This window comes from Leuciscus leuciscus, assembly GCF_965113295.1.
Source record: "Leuciscus leuciscus genome assembly, chromosome: 18".
Lineage (NCBI taxonomy): Eukaryota > Metazoa > Chordata > Actinopteri > Cypriniformes > Leuciscidae > Leuciscus > Leuciscus leuciscus.
The window spans coordinates 2,140,292-2,158,668 of record NC_138742.1 but is presented as its reverse complement, the minus strand read 5'-3'; the positions used below and the strand labels follow the sequence as shown (position 1 = coordinate 2,158,668).

The 18,377-nt window shown below is 38.3% G+C and overlaps 1 protein-coding gene and 1 long non-coding RNA gene across 2 annotated transcripts in view; one reads left to right on the top strand and one right to left on the bottom strand.

Annotated features, from left to right (window-relative positions):
• LOC309481069 (uncharacterized protein) overlaps window positions 1-18,377 on the top strand; it is a 384,000-nt gene that overhangs the window by 315,540 nt on the left and 50,083 nt on the right.
• LOC309481167 overlaps window positions 14,964-18,377 on the bottom strand; it is a 113,992-nt gene continuing 110,578 nt past the window's right edge. The window contains exon 2 of the long non-coding RNA XR_014199924.1: window positions 14,964-15,627. This is a non-coding gene — a long non-coding RNA (uncharacterized lncRNA). The remainder of the gene's footprint in view (window positions 15,628-18,377) is intronic.

The window sequence follows — 18,377 nt, the reverse complement described above, 5'->3', positions numbered from 1 at the left end:
AGCTTGATTAATTTCATCTATTGACAAATCAGCGTCACAAATTCGACTAAACTCACGATCAATAATTGTAATACGGTGTCTAATTGTATCAATACATTTTTCACAGCTGTCATAGTTAAATTTAGATGTAGCCTATAAAGATTGCTATATAATTTGCTAACAAATTCTGATATTTCTTTTGGATCTTTAGAGGTAACTCCATCAATGTTAAGTGCTGAAAGAGCTTTCCTCTGACTGTTTCTTTTTTCCAGGGCAAAGAAATAGCTAGAATTCTCTTCCCCCTCCTCAAGCCATTTTGCCCGAGACCTAATATATGCACCTTTGGCCGACTCTAAATAAACTCTATCGAATTCCAGATTTAATTTTTTTATTTCCATATCTTCTTCTTCTGAAATCTTATCTTTGGCTAGTAATACATTAAGTCTATTAACCAACTCTGAATCAATTTTATGTTTAATATTTTTAAGTTCCTTACTTCTTTTAACTGCAATATATCTGGCCTTATATTTAAAGAACTCCCAATTTTTTTTATAATCTCTGGTTGATCCGGTAAATAATTCTTTGGTAAGATTGACACAACTAAAGAGGTAATTTACAATACCCTTACAGCTCCGACGCCTCGGTTCAAAGGTCACATCATGCTGGGCAACGCGAGCGGTTGGTGTATTTTGAGCTGGGACAGAGAAACATAGGGTCCACTTAATTTAATAAGATTTAAATCGTATGGTTGCTTAGTATTAGTTATGCATTTGTAAAGACACTTTTGGAGACTTTCAACAACAGGTTTGTGTATAAACGGTACTTTCTCAGCCGTTTGGTCGACATACACCGCGAAAGATGGAATTCATTCTGCACTCGCCTGCGAGCGCCCTCGGCTACTCTTTTTCCCCTACTATATAGTAGGGAAGTATGCGGTTTCAAACGCAGCCAATGTCTAATAAGGGGAGAAGTGCCACTCTCAGTAAACTTCCGGGTTCTGAACTGGTTGCAGTTCCACTCTGGCTCCACATGAGGGCGCTCACAGGACGAGTGCAGGATGAATGGAGGTCTACGGAGCTATAGTCCTCAAAATCCACTTTTCTCAGGATATAATTTTCTGTCTAGTAATTTGAATGTTGTATTCGAAAGGAGATGCAAAGAAATTACACATTGCTGGGTGTTAGATTTTTTAGAGTCACTTATTTGCTTTAAAAAGTCTTTTAAAATGTCAATGACGTCATACACATCGTACAACCAGAGATACTGCTTTCAAACAGACGCTGTACGAAGCAGTACATAAAGTGTTGAATGAAAATGTCTCTGAAACATCTGTGTGTTATTTGGCAAATATTGCATTTATTTAACTTCAGCTGTGGTAAAGTATGCAAACACCACGTGAGCGGTCACTACGGAACCAGGAAGTGTCCGACTTCACGTCTCCGTTTGCAGCTCCTCCCGCCGGCACGCGGCTACTCTCGCCGATCGGTTACATCCAGCCGATGTCCAACACACCTATTGTCTCAAATACAACAATTTCATTGGCTGCTGTGCGTGTTATGGTGCGTGTCGCACAAGCCCTGAAAAGTGAAGCCAAAGCGTCTCGACCGCCCCCCCGGTGACTGGTCCCAGTATAGGTCATAAGCCCCGCCTCCCCATGTTAGTCAACGGGACTTGAGACCAACTAAACAATTGAATTACACTTCAAATATCTTTTTTTCCGAAGGTGGGTTCTGTCATTTACTGTAGTTTTTATCACGCTGATGTAAATTCAAGTGTTTGTTTTTAGTTAGTTATTTGATGCTATAAAAACGGTGGTGTGACGTCATGATTGACAGCTGTGATTGACAGGTTTTTTTTCAGGATCTTCGGAGGACTGAAGAGATCGGCGCTTTAAATTTAATATCTAAATTTCTATAATTAATTATTTCACACTGAGAGTGAGGACGGGACACTGGCGGCTTCACTTCTCACGAAGATGGCGGAGAGAGCAGACGCATTGTGAATAGCCTTGAAAATCAACGGAATGAACTTTTAACTCAACAAAACCCTGACATATCAGATGTAAAACCGTAGAGAACTTATCATAATAATTCAGAAACGTGTGAGTGACCCTGAGCACCTCCTAGAGTACGATATTGCAGACCATAACATGGCTAGCACAAAAGCTAATGCTACATTGAAGGCTCTCCAAGAACACGACTATGGTGGTCCGGAAAGGATGGAAACCAGAAGACGCCTCTAACGCTGTGATCCTGCTATCGGCACTCTTCAAAACATGATGCAGGACTTCAAAGCGGAGCTAAAGCAGAACACGCTGACCATAGCCAACATCGCTAAAGCGGTAGAGTTTAACTCTGCCGAAATCAAAGAATGTAAAACACAGTGCCAAAAACTGCACGTCGAGGTGAAACAACTCAAAGAGGAGAACACAGATCTGGGGGAAAGAGCAGCAGAGATGGAGCGTTATAAAAGAAGATGGAACCTGCGAGTAAATGGCTTACAGGAGGGAAAAGACGAAAACACACGACAAATCATCTCTGATATCATCGGAAAGATTGTGCCACACTGGAGGGAGAAGATGGATTTCATCCTGGATTCGGTGCACCGACTGGGGCCGAGTAACACAGCCGCCCTCGTCAGATCCTCATGCAGTTCACAGGACGCCACTTCAGGGACGAACTCTGGCGGATCACCAAACTTCACCCCGTCTGCAAGCATCTCAACATCCGCTTCGCAGAAGACCTTACCAAGGAAGACAGAGAGGCACGGAGGGCTGTGTGGCCGAAAGTTGAACAGGCAAGGAAGGCAGGACTAAAGACAGTGTTCCCCCCATGCTTTCATTAATGGACAAAGAGTCTCACCATAGACACAACTATCCAGGGTTTTTGAATCCCGAAAACAAGTGAGTTTGAATGAAAATTCTCCGGGTTTTGCTACTATTACAAATTCCTGATAGGAAACTTCTACTGTTGTTTTAAGTAAGTTCAGTAATCCATTGTTGTTGATTGTTTATTAATTTGTTTTTGTTCTATGTTCAGTTTAAAGAGTAACATTTCTCTAATTTCTGCAAGGGGTTTAAGAAATATGACAAAGAGAAAAAGTGTTTTCTTATTTTGTAAAGGGAAGAAGTCAAATATAATTTTTTTGCAGGAAACGCATTCTAAGGTTGATGATGTTATATTTTGGTCTAAACAATGAGGAGATGAAGCATACTTTAGCCACGGCACTTCAAGGTCAGCTGGTATCGCCATCCTCCTAAGTAACTTCAAAGGTCATATTGTGTCCCATATGGCAGATGAATTTGCTCACTGGCTGATTCTTATCATAAACATAGATGGTCTGAAATTCATCTCAGTCAACATTTATGGATATAACATCAGTAGAGAAAACCGAAACCATACTTGAACATGGTTTACATTTAGACAATCTCAAATGAACACACTCAACTGATAACATCATCATTGGAGGCGATCTAAACCTAGTTCATGATGAATTTTTTATAAATATCCTTTCAGATACTCTGCAAATCATCCAAACACCATATTCACGAACTTTTGCGAAAAACAAAATTTGGTTGATCCTTGGAGACACTTAAATCCAGAAATATCTAAATACTCCTGGTTTAGCTCAAGCCACAGTTATAAATCCAGAATTGATCACTGGTTAATTGCAAATCATTTGCTATTTTATAATATTAGCTCTGATATTTCTTCTGCACCACTAACAGATCATAGTGTTATTTTACTACTGATCAAACCCAATGACAACAATGTCCACTCACACATATATTGGAAGTTCAATTCCAGTCTGCTCAAAAATAATGACTACTGCCAAAAAATCTAATTATTAATTAAAGAAAATGCCAATTCTGAGGAGCTCACAACTGCTACCAAAAAGTGGGAATTCCTAAAATATTAAATACGCCAATTTACCATCTCATTCAGTAAAATAATTAAAAAAGATAGTTAAAAAAAAAAAGAAGTAGACATTATTAATAAGTTCAATATGTACTGCAATAGGCCAAACCCAACTGAAGACGATAGACAGAAGATATTAAACCTCCAACCAAAACTAGATGAAGTTCACAGTCGTAAGGCCCAAGGGGGCTTTATTAGATCCAGAGCTAAGTGGATAGAGGAGGGGGAAAACAATTCAGCGTATTTCTGTGGTCTTGAAAAAAGAAGACAGGAACAAAATAGCATCAGATCCCTGATGGTTGATAATAATGAAGTCACAGATGAAAAATTGATCTCTTCAGAAATCTGGTAATTCTATAGCCAGCTCTATAGCTCTACATTTTCTAGCGTGGACTGTCAAAATTTTTTTTCAGGATATAGCAAAACATATTCCAAAAATAGAGGATGGCCTCAAACAAACATGTGATAATCAAATAACAATTCCAGAACTTGACGCAGTAATTGGTCGCCTCTCTCTTAACAAAGCCCCCGGATCCGACGGTCTCACAGGTGACTTTTACAGACATTTGGGTAGATTTAAGAGACCTGCTGCTACAAGTCTTTACCCAAATATTTGAAACATGTGTGCTTCCACCAACAATGAGACATGGAGTTATCGTCTCAATTCCAAAACCTGGGAAAGATCCCAGGATTATAGATAACAGAAGACCCATTACACTCAGAAATTCAAACTACAAACTCCTAACTTACATCTTTGCTTCTCGTCTTCAAACAGGGATTTCAGATCTTATTGCAGATACACAGTCAGGGTTCTTAAAAGGAAGGTCAATACATAATAATATAAGATTGGTAATGGACATCATTGAGTGTAGAAGCCAAATAGAGGATGATGGTTTCCTTCTCTTTCTAGACTTCTATAAAGCATTTGACTCCGTGGAGCATCCATTTATTCTTTCGCCGCTCGAACACTTTGGCTTTGGAGTCAAATTTAGAGAATGTGTTGGTGGATTATATCGAGATATTAATAGCTGTGTCCTATTACCTAGTGGTACCACCCCAAGCTTCAAGATGAATGTGGGTATTCCTCAAGGTTGCCCCATCTCACCATACCTGTTCATCTTAGCTACAGAAATGCTAGCCATCTATATTAAAAACTGTAATGATATTAAAAAACTTAATGTACTTGGCACAGAAATAATAATCAGCCAACTAGCGGACGACACAACAATATTCTTAAAAGATAGATACCAACTATTTCCAAAACTGAAAAATTCTCAAAAGCCTCAGGTCTAACATTAAACTTAAAAAAGTGTGAATTGCTGGCTGTACACTTCACTGAAAAACAGCTGTAATATCCTTATTAAATCAGAAATCAAATACCTGGGGATTTACCTCTCCAAGGACCAAAAACAAAGCCAGCTTCTGAATGTAGAAAATAAAATTAAAGAATGCAAATCAAGACTAAATATATGGCTACAGAGGGACCTATCAATACTAGGCCGAATTTCCCTATAACTAAGATGTGTTTATCAAGATGTTCTTACCCAGCCTACTCCAATGCCACTCCAAACAAACTGATTAAATCTATCAACCAAATCAACCTAAACTTCATTTGGAGAAACAGACCACATTATATGAAGAAAAGCAATATGGTTAAAGACACAAAGGATGGAGGACTAAAAGTTATTGATTTTGACTGCCTTAAAAAAATTAATTGGTTAAAATCTTGGATCAAACACAGCAACTCCTTTTGGTATTGTATTCCAAAGACCTTATTCAAGAAAATTGGAGGATTAGAATTTCTTATTATGACTTTAGTGTTAACAAATGACCTATATCATTGTCAGAGTTTCACAAACAAATACTCTTGTATTGGAAAATGTTATACGTACATAACTTCTCACGCCACACATCTGTACTCTGGAACAACAGATATATTTTGCACAGCAACACATCTCTGTTCTTTGAGGATTGGTATGGGAGAAATATATGGTCCATAGCCGACTTAATGGATACCGACCGACAGTTTTTACATTATGAACAATTTTCCATCAAACCCTTAAAATCAGACTTTACTAAATTACATAAAGCACTAGCCCAATAATTTGTCCTTCTAACAAGAAACATTTTGACATATTATCCGATACAACCACAATTGGCCCCACTATCAATTCAAGGGATCTTTGTTCTGGATAAAAAAATGCACTAACCACTTTATTAGAAATTGTTTTATTGATTATATTTACCCTAAAAGGCAAAATAAAAATAACATCCTACAAAAATGTGATAAATATTCAATCACTAAATTAAGAACAATGTATCTAACACTCCCTATACCTCCTAAAGTGAAAGAAACACTTCAAAGTAATGAACAACATTTACTCCTCTAAAGAATTACTGAGACTTGGATTTGGTATAGATGATAATACATGTACATTCTGTGAAAATGATGTCGAAACTACGGACCATGTGTTTTTCTCATGTAATGTGATACAGATATTTTGGTGTGATATACATAAATGGGTTAAGCAACAGATGTCTTCATTCCCAAACTCTATCTCCAGTGACGCCATAACATTTGGATTGATATTGCAAAGCAAGGGTGATGAGCTCTGTACTAATACAATTGTGTGTCTAGCTAAATTCTTCATTCACAAATGTAGAATTGTGAAATCATCTCCCAAATTTGTTTAAAAAAAAAAAAAAAAGAATTTAAACTGTATATGAAATCCATGAGGATATTTTTTACAGTCTTGGCACGGTCAAAATCACGCGTTTCGTTTAAAGAGTTTTGACCTCGATCGCCTGCCATACTGTTTTTACGTCTCTCTCTCTCTCTCTCTCTCTCTCTCTCTCTCTCTCGTCACACATAGAAAGTGAAAGTAAGTTTCCTGTCGCCATTTTAAGCAGGAGAAATGCGAAATACGACACGGAATAAAACAGAACATCAAAGTGTTTATCAACCATTATAAAGGGATTTAAGTGTAGTTTTATGATGTTAAAGCTGGAGGATTTGAGATCCTGTATCTTGTAAAAGTTTGATCAAGGTGAGTGTTCATGTGTGACTTTCTCATATTAATATGAATCTCTGGAGGACATTTTACGTGATTGATTGATATGAAACTAAATAAAGGGTCTTTTTTCACTTCAGTGTTTCCTTTATGTTTCGTGATGTTTGTGATTCTCCAGAAGTTTAGCTTATGTGTAAACATACATAGGCCAATTCACACAAACGTAAACAAACGCGTTTTTTTTTTTTTTTTTTTTTTTATCGGATCAGTGTGTGTCGATGTGGGTCGGGGTTTGTTTTCTTTTTCACCCGAACATCAACGGTCGACTTGTGTGTGTGAAAAGGCCCTGTGAGCTTGAGTTAACGCAGTCACATGATCCTTTTCTCACACACACACTCCAGATATGTTCAGCTAAATTATGAAGGTTGTTTAATTTAATCATTTTGTAATGTTCTGCCTTCTGTTATTCAAGAAGTCATGCATTAACATTTGTGCTGCTAGCTTCTGTGAGCTGCAAGCTATTTATTTGAGACATGAACAACGTGGTATGTCCAACAACATCCACAACAGTTAGCATCACACAGACAGGAAAGGCTATGGTGGCTACCTTGTGGTTACTCAATAGTATGCCTATCATTACATCTCCTTTCCAAAGTTATAAAACAAAGGTTAATGTTAAGCTTCACCAGTGCGTCGGCGCACTGAAGCGTTTTTTTATTTATTTAGTTCAAAGTTACTATCAGATTAAATGTTATACTTTGACAAACTATACATCATTAAAAAGATATAAGACTCAAGTTTCAGTATTTGACCACTATTGTATTCTGAGAAACTTATAGTGACAGTTATGTCTTAATTTGTGTCAGGAGTTATGAAATGAAAAAATGCGTTGATCCCTTTAATATGAATTATGAGCGTCAGCTGGTCCATTCAGAAAAAAAAAACTCCGTGCTGTCGTCATGACAGTGCTTCACAAAACAACGTCCCTCAGGGCTTTTAGCTCAAAAAATATTGATATATTCTCATAGATTCACATCATATTTCTATAGACAGGAATAATATTTATTGAATTTATACCCAAATGCGTCGATGTAATCATTATGAGCGCTTCTTACTGAGATGTGCTGTGTTTTCAATTCATACCAATAGCCTGAGGGCGCTATATGCACAATAATACTCCATATATGGAACATGAAGAAGAGCCATAATCATGTGACCTTCAAGGACGTCACTGATAGCAGCAGCTACACACAAAGCTAACACAGAGATCGCTGTAATATGCAGATACAGACGTTTTGAAAACAATAAACATGATTGCAATGATATGTGATTTGCCTGTGTTCTTCAAGCAATGGCAGGTATTTTTATAATAATAGATTATATTTATAATGTAATGCTAATCGATATAGACTTTATCATTGTACATAATTCTATAAATAATATATTTTCTGTCTGATTTTTTTTTATCTGAAGCCAAATTAGATCACAGAAGATTATTTAAAACACTCGACTTGCGTTATAAAGTACGTTTGTAGCACAAACATGGTTTTAATCTCATAAATGGTCGTGTATTGATGGTGTGCTAAGCTAACATGCTAGCTAGGCCCACAATAAAGTAATTTGACATGATCTTGAAAAACATTTAACTAAATACAGAGTTTTAGACTTATCATTTTCAGATTTTAAAAATAACATGGTCACACATATGGCTTTAGCTGCAGTGCATTTCTAGATTGCTACAGTGCCCACTTCAATTTTATTTTCATGAATATGTTTCATAAAAATAAATTTCTAATAACTTTACAAAACTTTGAAGCTATTTAAAAAAAGTTTTTTTCATTATGACAATAATTAATCTACATTTACAATAAACTACCAGGTGTCAGCTTTCAAATGAGATCATACTTGTGCTTTTAGTGCAAAGGGTTCATGAACTGTATCTGTTTCAGTTTGGGTCATTTCTGGGGATTTTTCAAAAGTGGCGTTGCAGCTTAACAGGTTAATAAAACAATTTTTTTTTTTTTACTTAACTTTTTGCTTGCATTAAAACCTTACGAAAATGCAATATGCAAAAGGTCAACATGATGCACGATACAAGTACCTCATAAAATAAATAACAATAACAAGGCACTCTACCTTTTAAGCCACAATGTAAAACATCATACTTTTTCAATAAGTCTCTCAGGTGGTTTTCTAGGTCTAGTAGACCTTCTGATTGGTTCGGTCTTTTGAGAGGCTGTGGTATGAGGCTCAGCTTGCTGTGCATTTGGTGTATCAATTTGTTTTTCAGCTTCAGCTTCACCGTGTTTGTCAGTGTCCTCATGAGTCTTTAACAGACTCCTCCTGTTTCTCCTCACTTTATGTCCATCCTCCGTTTCCACAACGTAAGATCTAGGTCCGACTTCACTGAGCACGGTAGCTTTTCTGTCCCAGCAATTATGTCCCTCGATTCTCACAGTGTCCTTTTCACAAAGAGGTTCCAGACATTTTGTAGCTCTGTCATAGAGCATTTTTTGTCTGTGTTTGAGTCTCTTTTTGTTGTCAATCCAGTTGTCATTGTCACGTCCTTGTTGCAATTGCGGTAGTGTGGTGCGGAGCTTGCGACACATGAGTAGCTCAGCAGGGGACGCTCCACACGCCAGAGGTGCAGCTCTGTAGCTTAGTAAAGCAAGGTGAGGATCAGTCTTACCGTCCTTGGCTTTCTTCAGTAGTCTCTTAATAATTTGTACTCCCTTTTCAGCCTGACCATTGGCTTGTGGGTACAATGGGCTCGAGGTAACGTGCTTGAATCCGTAGTGCTTCGCAAACTCTTTAAACTCTCTACAGTCATACTGCCGACCGTTGTCACTCACAACACATTGTCTGGCAAAGAACCCTTTCATGTGCACTATAACAGACTGTGCGGTGGTGCTGGAGAGTTGCGCAATCTCAGGGTAGTTCGAGTAATAGTCTGTGCCCACCTTTTGCCAAGGAGCAGTGGGAAGGTCGGCCACCAGCATTGGCTCCTTGACTTGTTTGTAGTGGTGTCTGAGGCAGATGTCACATTTCTCAATCATTTCCTCTATGTCTTTGTTGATTCCTGGCCAGTAGATGGCTTCACGTGCTCTTCTCTTACATTTCTCCACTCCCAGGTGTCCTTCATGAAGACGCTGAAGCATGTCCTTGCGCATGGTCTGTGGGATAACAATCCTGTTCTTTCTCAGCAGGAGTCCTTTTGACATACACAGCTCTGCCCGCAGTGACCATGTTGATGTGTGTTTCAGCATCTTCTGCTGCAGTGCTCTCAGCTGTGCCACTGTTGAGTTCTGGTGCTCCAGAAAGTGTGTCAGCAAGCACTATGTATTTACCTAGCGTGTATATTAGGTCAAAGTCATAGAGCTGCAATGTCATCATCATGCGTTGGATTCTGGGCGACATGTCATTGAGATTCTTTTTACGGATTGATAAGAGTGGTTTATGATCAGTTTCTGCTGTGAATGTGGGCAGTCCATAAACATAAGTGTGAAAATTCCCACACCCAAACACTAGGCCCAGTGTCTCCTTCTCAATCTGAGCATAGCGTTTTTCAGTCTCTGTCATTGATCTCGATGCATATGCCATTTTTCTTCATTCATTTGTAGCAATACGGCTCCTAGTCCGTCTTTTGATGCATCAGTGGAGATTTTGGTTGGTTTTGTTGGATCAAAGTAGGTTAAGACTGGTTCAGCAGTCACAGTTCTCTTCAGTTCTTTCCATTCTTTTTCGTGTTTTGTTGTCCACTCAAAGGCTATGTTGTGATGCAGCGGTTCTCTGAGGCATTTCGCTTTTGAGGAGAGGTTGGGAATGAACTTACCCAGAAAGTTAACCATCCCCATTGCTCGCAAAACTCCTTTTTTATCAGTTGGAGCCGGCATATTCAGTATGGCTTGCACTTTTGTTTTGTCTGGGAGCACGCCGTTTGCTGTGAGCTTGTCTCCTAAGAATGTCATTTCTGTCACTCCAACAAGACATTTCTCTCTTTTAAGTTTTAGTCTGTACTTTTTCACTCTCTGTAACAGCTTCTCAAGTCTCTCATCATGTTGTTGTTTTGTGTTTCCCCAGACAACTAAGTCATCAATGTACACTCGTGTTCCTTCCAGACCCTCTATGATTGACTCCATAGCTCTGTGAAAGATCTCTGGCGCTGACTTGATGCCAAATGGAGCCTCAGAAATCAGTAACGCCCAAATGGTGTGTTAAAGGTGGTGTACCTGCTGCTTTCTGGGTCCAGTTTGAGCTGCCAAAATCCATGCGAGGCGTCTAGTTTGCTGAAGTACTTTGCACCGGCCATGTCACTCAGGATTTCTTCACGCTTGGGGATTGATAATGTTCTCTTTTAATGTTTTCATTCAAATCTTTAGGATCTAGGCAGACACGTAACTCAGGGGAGTTTCTTTTTTTAACACATGTGATGGAATTAACCCAGTCTGTGGGCTCTTCCACGCGCTCGATGACTCCCATCTGTGTCATTCTGTTCAGGTCCTTTTTAAGAGGTGCTGGCCCTCTCCTTGGGGCATGCACTACAGGTTTAGCATCTTCCTTGAGCTGTATTTTGTAAGTGTAAGGTAGTGTACCGTGTCCTTTAAAGACAGTCGCGTATTTGTTCACAATATTTGTGCTACCTTCACTTTGTGACAGTCTTTTGATTGGGTTGTCTATGTTGTCACTGTTGATCTGGTAGATCCTCTTGACTAGTCCAAGATCTTCAGATGCTTTGTCTCCAAGGATCGACTCATGTCCACTTGGCACTATTGTAAACATCAAGTTGTGTTGTCTTCCTTTTGCAGTCACTTTGAGCCTACAACCACCCATAGTTTTTATTGGCTGATTGTTGTATGCTTTTAATGACATTGCCTTGTCTGCAACTCTTTTTGGTTTCTCTGCAAGAACTTTCAGATCATTTTCATTGATCAAGTTGGCTTTGGCTCCGGTGTCGATTTTGAAGGTTACTAGTGTCCCATTGACTAACAGAGGTGCAGTCCATTTGTCATCTTTTACTGCACGTACAGCATGCTCTGTGTCACTTGCGTTTTGGGGCTGCACATAGTTTCTTACACGACACCATTCTGATGAAAAATGTCTCGCTAAAATCATCACTGCCATCTGGGTCTTCCTGCACTGTGTATCTTTTATCTGGTATGGCACATTTTCGCATAGTGATTTTGCTTTTTACACTTTGCACATGTTTTCCCAAATGCAGGGCATTGTCTCGGCCTGTGCGTTTCACCACACTTCTTACAGTCAAACTGTGTTTGATCATCGTCTCTGTTTTTGTCTTTTTGTTTGAACTTGAACCGTGATTTTACTTTCATTTTCACTACGTTCACGGACTCGCTTTCTTGGTCATATGGCGCCGCTTGAAAAGTAAGAGCGTGTTGCTTTGCCAGCTCGTTAGCTTGACATATTTTTATTGCACTTTCCAGTGTGAGATCCGCTTCCCTCAACAGCTTTTCTCTTAGCTTCTTTTCATTTGTCCCAAATACAATCTAATCCCTTATCATTGAGTTTTTTAGATCACCAAAGTTGCAGAACTGAGCTTTTATTTTGAGATCGGTGAGATCATTATCAAACGACTCACCAGACTGTTGGAGACGAGAACGAAATACATATCTCTCATGAGTTTCATTTTTCTTCGAAAGACAGTGTTTGTCAAATTTCTTTAGGACCTCGTCAAACTTGTCTTTATCGTCGGGTTCATCATATACAAATGTGTTGAAAACTTCAATAGCCTCCGCTCCAGCAATGGTTAGCAAAAGGGCTATTTTTCTTTCTTCCGCCCGACGATCAACTCCAACCGCGGCAATGTAGAGCTGAAATTGTTGCTTGAAGGTTCGCCAGTTCGCGTCCACATTCCCGTCATTTTCAGCGGAGTTGGTGGTTTTACTGCGTCCATCTTGCATCAGTTCTTTTCTTTACCCCAATCCTGGTACCATGTAATGTTCTGCCTTCTGTTATTCAAGAAGTCATGCATGAACATTTGTGCTGCTAGCTTCTGTGAGCTGCAAGCTATTTATTTGAGACATGAACAACGTGGAATGTCCAACAACATAGTGTCTGCTTGTTCGTATGTCCACAACAGTTAGCGTCACACAGACAGGAAAGGCTATGCTGCCACCTTGTGGTTACTCAATAGTATGCCTATCATTATACATTTAATTTAGTGTGTGAATGTTTCTTCATTCAGAGTCAGTGGAGGAGATCAAACTCATCAGATTCTCCTGCAGCTTCATCATGGCTGATTCACAAGGATCCAGAGATGGAGATTGTTCTCCAGGATGCAGGTACTTTCAACAAACATTACATTACCATTACCCCCACACCTCCACCCCTCCACACACACAAACACAAACACAAACAGATGTTTGCAGCAGGGTTAGAAATGACTTTGGCCTTATAAATTAATATATTAAATAATATTAAATTATTAAAAATTTTGAAGACTTTTTTCATGGTTTGGGCTAGGCCCAGTATTGTAGCGGTGTCTGGAGAAGTGGCTATAATCTAACAGGTAACCCTCTAACTCTGGAGCAGCAAAGTTACAGCACCTTATATAAATCTAATCCCTGACATGACAAAGTGAATAACAGGTCATTCTGTCCTTGAGCAAGGAAGTTAACTCTAAATCCACCAGGTGTACTCATTATGGCACCTTCAAGGGGTTTGATCAAATACAAATGGCATTTCTCATCCCTTATGTTACATTAAATGGAATTTGTAAAACAACTGGCCGCTGGATTGAATAATAATGATGTCTGAAAAGACTGTACCTACATTAGATGGTTTACTTTGTTTTAAAGTAGTCAATCCATAACCTGAACTAAAATCTTTAGGGACATGTTTAAAAAAAAACTTAAGTTATTCTAACATGACTACAACTAGCAAGAAACGTTGACAAACGTACTCTTTTTATCATTACACTGGATATCTAGTTAATGCAACTTTTGATATAGGAACTCGAACTCCTAATATTTTACTAAGCAATTATGGAGATATAAACATAATCGAAGCACTTACAGGATTTTCATTCAGGATTTCACTCTTTGTGAGGTTTGGTTTTGCCGCGTTCAGCTACAGTACGTGTCTGCGGGAGCACCACAACAACAATCTGTGACGCTGTATAGGAACTCACTCGGCGCTGCCCTGATTGCTGCCTCGCGCTAGGAAATAAATTAATTACTGTTATAAATATAAAACGTCACTAAAGACCTATAATTTTCACAATCGTTTTTAATGTTAAAATATATTTGTCGGGGGGACCCCAAAATCCCCAAATAAATTCTCATGGGGGGTCCCTAATGACTTATGGAGGGTCCGGGACCCCCCCACACCCCTCATTTCGAACCCTGGTTTACAGGAAAAATATGATTTTTTGGCCTATTTTTTTTATTTTTTTTATTTAACTAAAATGAAATATTCAGTAAAAAGATATTTGTTTCCTCAAAGTACTTTTTGATGCAAGATAAATGTATTCACAGTAATCTAAAGGATTAAACTGAATCTGTTCTCTGTTCCAGTTCAGTCCAGCAGAAGAGCTCAAACCCAGAGTCCAGCTGTGTGTCTATGAAGAGTAACCGGTCTATGAATCTGCCAATAATGTTTAAGAGTGGAGACAAACGGCCTGATCTCAGGTATATCACTTCTATAAAAGATGTGCTTATAGTGCAACACTTTTGAATTAGAATCATCATTTTTCTCAGTCAGTCAGTCTAATACTAGCAATGACATCAAGTAAATGTAAGCTGAGATCTTTTCCACCTTTATATAATGGAGTAGGTGTAAAACTGAGTGGATTTTTTTAACTGCTGGTTCAGGGCCCGTATTTATCAAGCTTCTCAAAGTGACATTTTAGTCTTAAAGGGTTAGTTCACCCAAAAATGAAAATTCTGTCATTAATTACTCTCCCTCATGTCGTTCCAAACCCGTAAGACTTTTGTTCATCTTCAGAACACAAATGAAGATATTTTTGATGAAACCTGAGAGCTTTCTGTCCCTCCACTGACTGCAACGTCATTGCAACTTTCAAGGCCCAGAAAGGTAGTAAAAACATTGTTAAAATGGCAGAAGAAAAAGACTGCGATTAAAAATCAAAACATGCAAGAGAAAATTATTTTAATGCAAGCAATAAAAAACTGCACACATCAGCTGTGGAATAAAAGAAAAGAAATGCACAATTATCTAGATTAAGGCATACTCCTGTCTTAATGTAAACCCTAAAGACAAGTTTAGGGGTAAATAAATGAATAATAATAAAAAAAAAAAATCAGGTCTCAACATTAAGCCTTTTCATTTGATTGTCCTTAGTTCGGTCATTCACTTGTCCGAGTAAAAACATTTGTTTGTCCAGGAATTTTTTTTGTGTTGTAAATATAATTTATTCTGAATCAATATTCTCATCACTGTTCAGTCAGCTTTGACATATATAAATCGGCATATTTATGATATTTTAACCTTTATAAAGGGCATTTTCCCTCATCCCTAATCGATTCCCTAATCGCTTATTTCCCTAATCGCTTCCCTAATGCGTCATCTTTCATTTAAAATTCTTAAATTTCATCAATAAATTAAAATAGAATAAGAAGATGCTAAGGGGATGTTACCAATCAAATTAAACTGCATTAAATAATGTAATGAGATTATTTTAAATATTTTTTTGAATATACAATTAAGACATTTTGGAAAGAATGATACTTTTAAACACGAAACTAAACCGCCAGTAGGAGGCGGCAGGAGACCGAGTCATTGAGTCATTTACTCAAACGATTCATTCAAACGCCTGATTCATTCAGGAATGAAACACAGTTGAGTTTTCCTTTGAGATGCGCTGTGGTTCTTCTAGGGTCTTTTTTAAAACTATTTTCGCTGCTGAAATAGAACAAAAAATGGCAATATTGTGTCTAAAATTCAAGTGACTTAATATTAATGACTTGTTTATTGAACTGCAATATGAAATCAGTGTCACATTTTCAATCGTGATGGTATTCAGTGCTCTTGGTCGTATGATGTTGATGTTACTGGACAAGCGTAAATGTCGAGCCTGTAATACATACCAAAACATATTTTAAATATGATGTACTAATTTCATTATAGCACTCATCAGCCTGCAGCTTCCAAGACAATGTTTACTGTAAACAACACAGAGACAGAACAAAATTCACACGTTTCGTTTAAAGACTTTTGTCCCCGATCGCCTTCCATTCGGGCGTACGCGCTCAGAGAAAGTGCATCATGTCAGAACAGAACGCTAATGAAATGTTTACCCGGCAAAGCTTTAAAGCACGAGAAAATAATGAACTTTTGTGATTGTGAATAAGTGCAGAGTCCTGTGAGTGTAACTCTAGCGCTGCGTTAACATGTGATGTGAGTTTTACAGTATTGGGACTGAGCGCCAGAACTGCAGCTGATAGAATGTGATACTGCCATATTTCTTCAAAAGCAGATCGTGGAGACATTAAATCATCCACGATCAAATATCGTGATATCGCATAAGCACAAGTATAAAACGACTGTTATCATGTCTGAAAACAAACACAAGTAACGGAGTTTACAAAACTGTATCGCACGCGTGCTTCAGTGGGACATTTATTCATCACACAGACCAATCTTTTCGTAACTGTACAGCCCTGCAATGAGTATCACAATGTATTCTTTTGAAAATTATTTATTGAATGATTATTAGTGTTGAATGTAAACTCCTCTTAGGAATTTCACCTTTCAATGGGAATTTATCTGAGCATATTCTTAAATAAGGAAATCTATTCAGTGATTGGTCCATGCCTATGTCATCATCCAAAATCCCGTTTGTGGCACAGCAAAGTGTTGTGAATCATCTCTAAGACTGACACTTAAGATTTAGTCCTACACTTCACTTACATTACGACTGAGATGCTTGATAACTAACTTCTAAGCACAGCTTTGAGCCAAGAGTTGTTTTACTCTTAAGTCCATTCTTAGCAGTGTTCTTGTGAGTAATTCTCAGAGGCTTGATAAATACGGGTTCAGATTTGTTGAAAGCTTCACGGTGTCTGGTCAGAACAGTGATGTTTCACAGCAAGAGTAGCGTTACTAGAGTACAGTAAGGTGGTTTATCTTTAAAGCTCAGCTAAACATTGGTCTCTTTAGTCGGTCCTCCATTGTGCCTTTGAGAAGAGTCATGTGATCATGGTTGATGTTCATCTGAGTTGAATCATTCTATAATTCTATAGTTGATTTCAGTTTGTTTGCTTTGAATTCCTAATTCCTAATATTACTGGTTTTCTCAGTCGCTTTGGTACAATTGTTGAATCATGCTTAACATTTTTAAACCAGTGAGTTAATTTCTCAAAATAATTGTAATCAAAGTTTGAAACAGTGCAAAACAGTTACAGACATTAAAGCAAAAGTACACAACATTTATGTGGTCTTTTATAAGTCTGTATTCTTTATATTTTACTTAGTTTGAAACCCAGTTCAGTCCAGCAGAAGAGCTCAAACCCAGAGTCCAGCTGTGTGTCTATGAAGAGTAACTGCTCTATGGATGCGCCACTAAACTTTAAGATTGGAGACAAATGGCCTGATCTCAGGTATATCATTTCTATAAAAGATGTGCTTATTGTATTTTATTTGTATGAAATTGTTATTAATATACAGCAGTTTAATGAGTTACAATCTTGCTGGTTTCGGTCTATTAAAGCTCCAATATGTAACAATTTTGTAATAAAATTTCCGAAAATAACTTGCACAGTGTGATATGTTTCCTCCAGTTGTGTACTTACAATATCTCAAAAGTCTCCAAAGATTTTTTATTTCAGAGAAATTCCGATTTTAAATAACTGTCCGTCCCGGAAAAGAAATGTCGCCTCTCAGTGACGCAATGTCCGCTCTATCCTTTTTTTCCGGTGTGGACCATGTGATAGGATATTCCACCACACCGGAATATCACATGGTCAAATGCGGAAGTGGTGGTTCTAGCGTTATCCCTAGACGGGATTCATAAATTTTGGGGCATCTCGCCCGGGGGGCGGGGTTACGTCCTGCGTCACATCTCTCATGCGGGTTCTCGTCGACCAGGGTCAGCGCGCACCATAGCGCACACAGACAGGCACAGAACTAGCTAGCGAACCTAGGTCTTAAATCTAATAAGTTATGTTTTTTACAACACGTTTTTTGATGGAAAAGTGATGTTTAATTTCCATAGTCTTTGTTTAGTGAACGCAAGCGAAATCAGGAATTGCGGTCTTTCAGTTTGTTTATCGTTACCTAGCTACCAAGGGTTTAAGTTGTACAAGATGTGCTGTAGCCTTAATTACAATGGCCAAGTCGCGTTTCATATTAACAGATGAATAGGCTTCGCTCAGTTTATTAAATACATCCAACCTGAAATGTCTCTTACAAACCATGAAGGGACAATGAATCAATACACTGAAATGGCAATGCTAGACAGATAGCCTACTTTGTTTGCACAGTCCTACCGTGA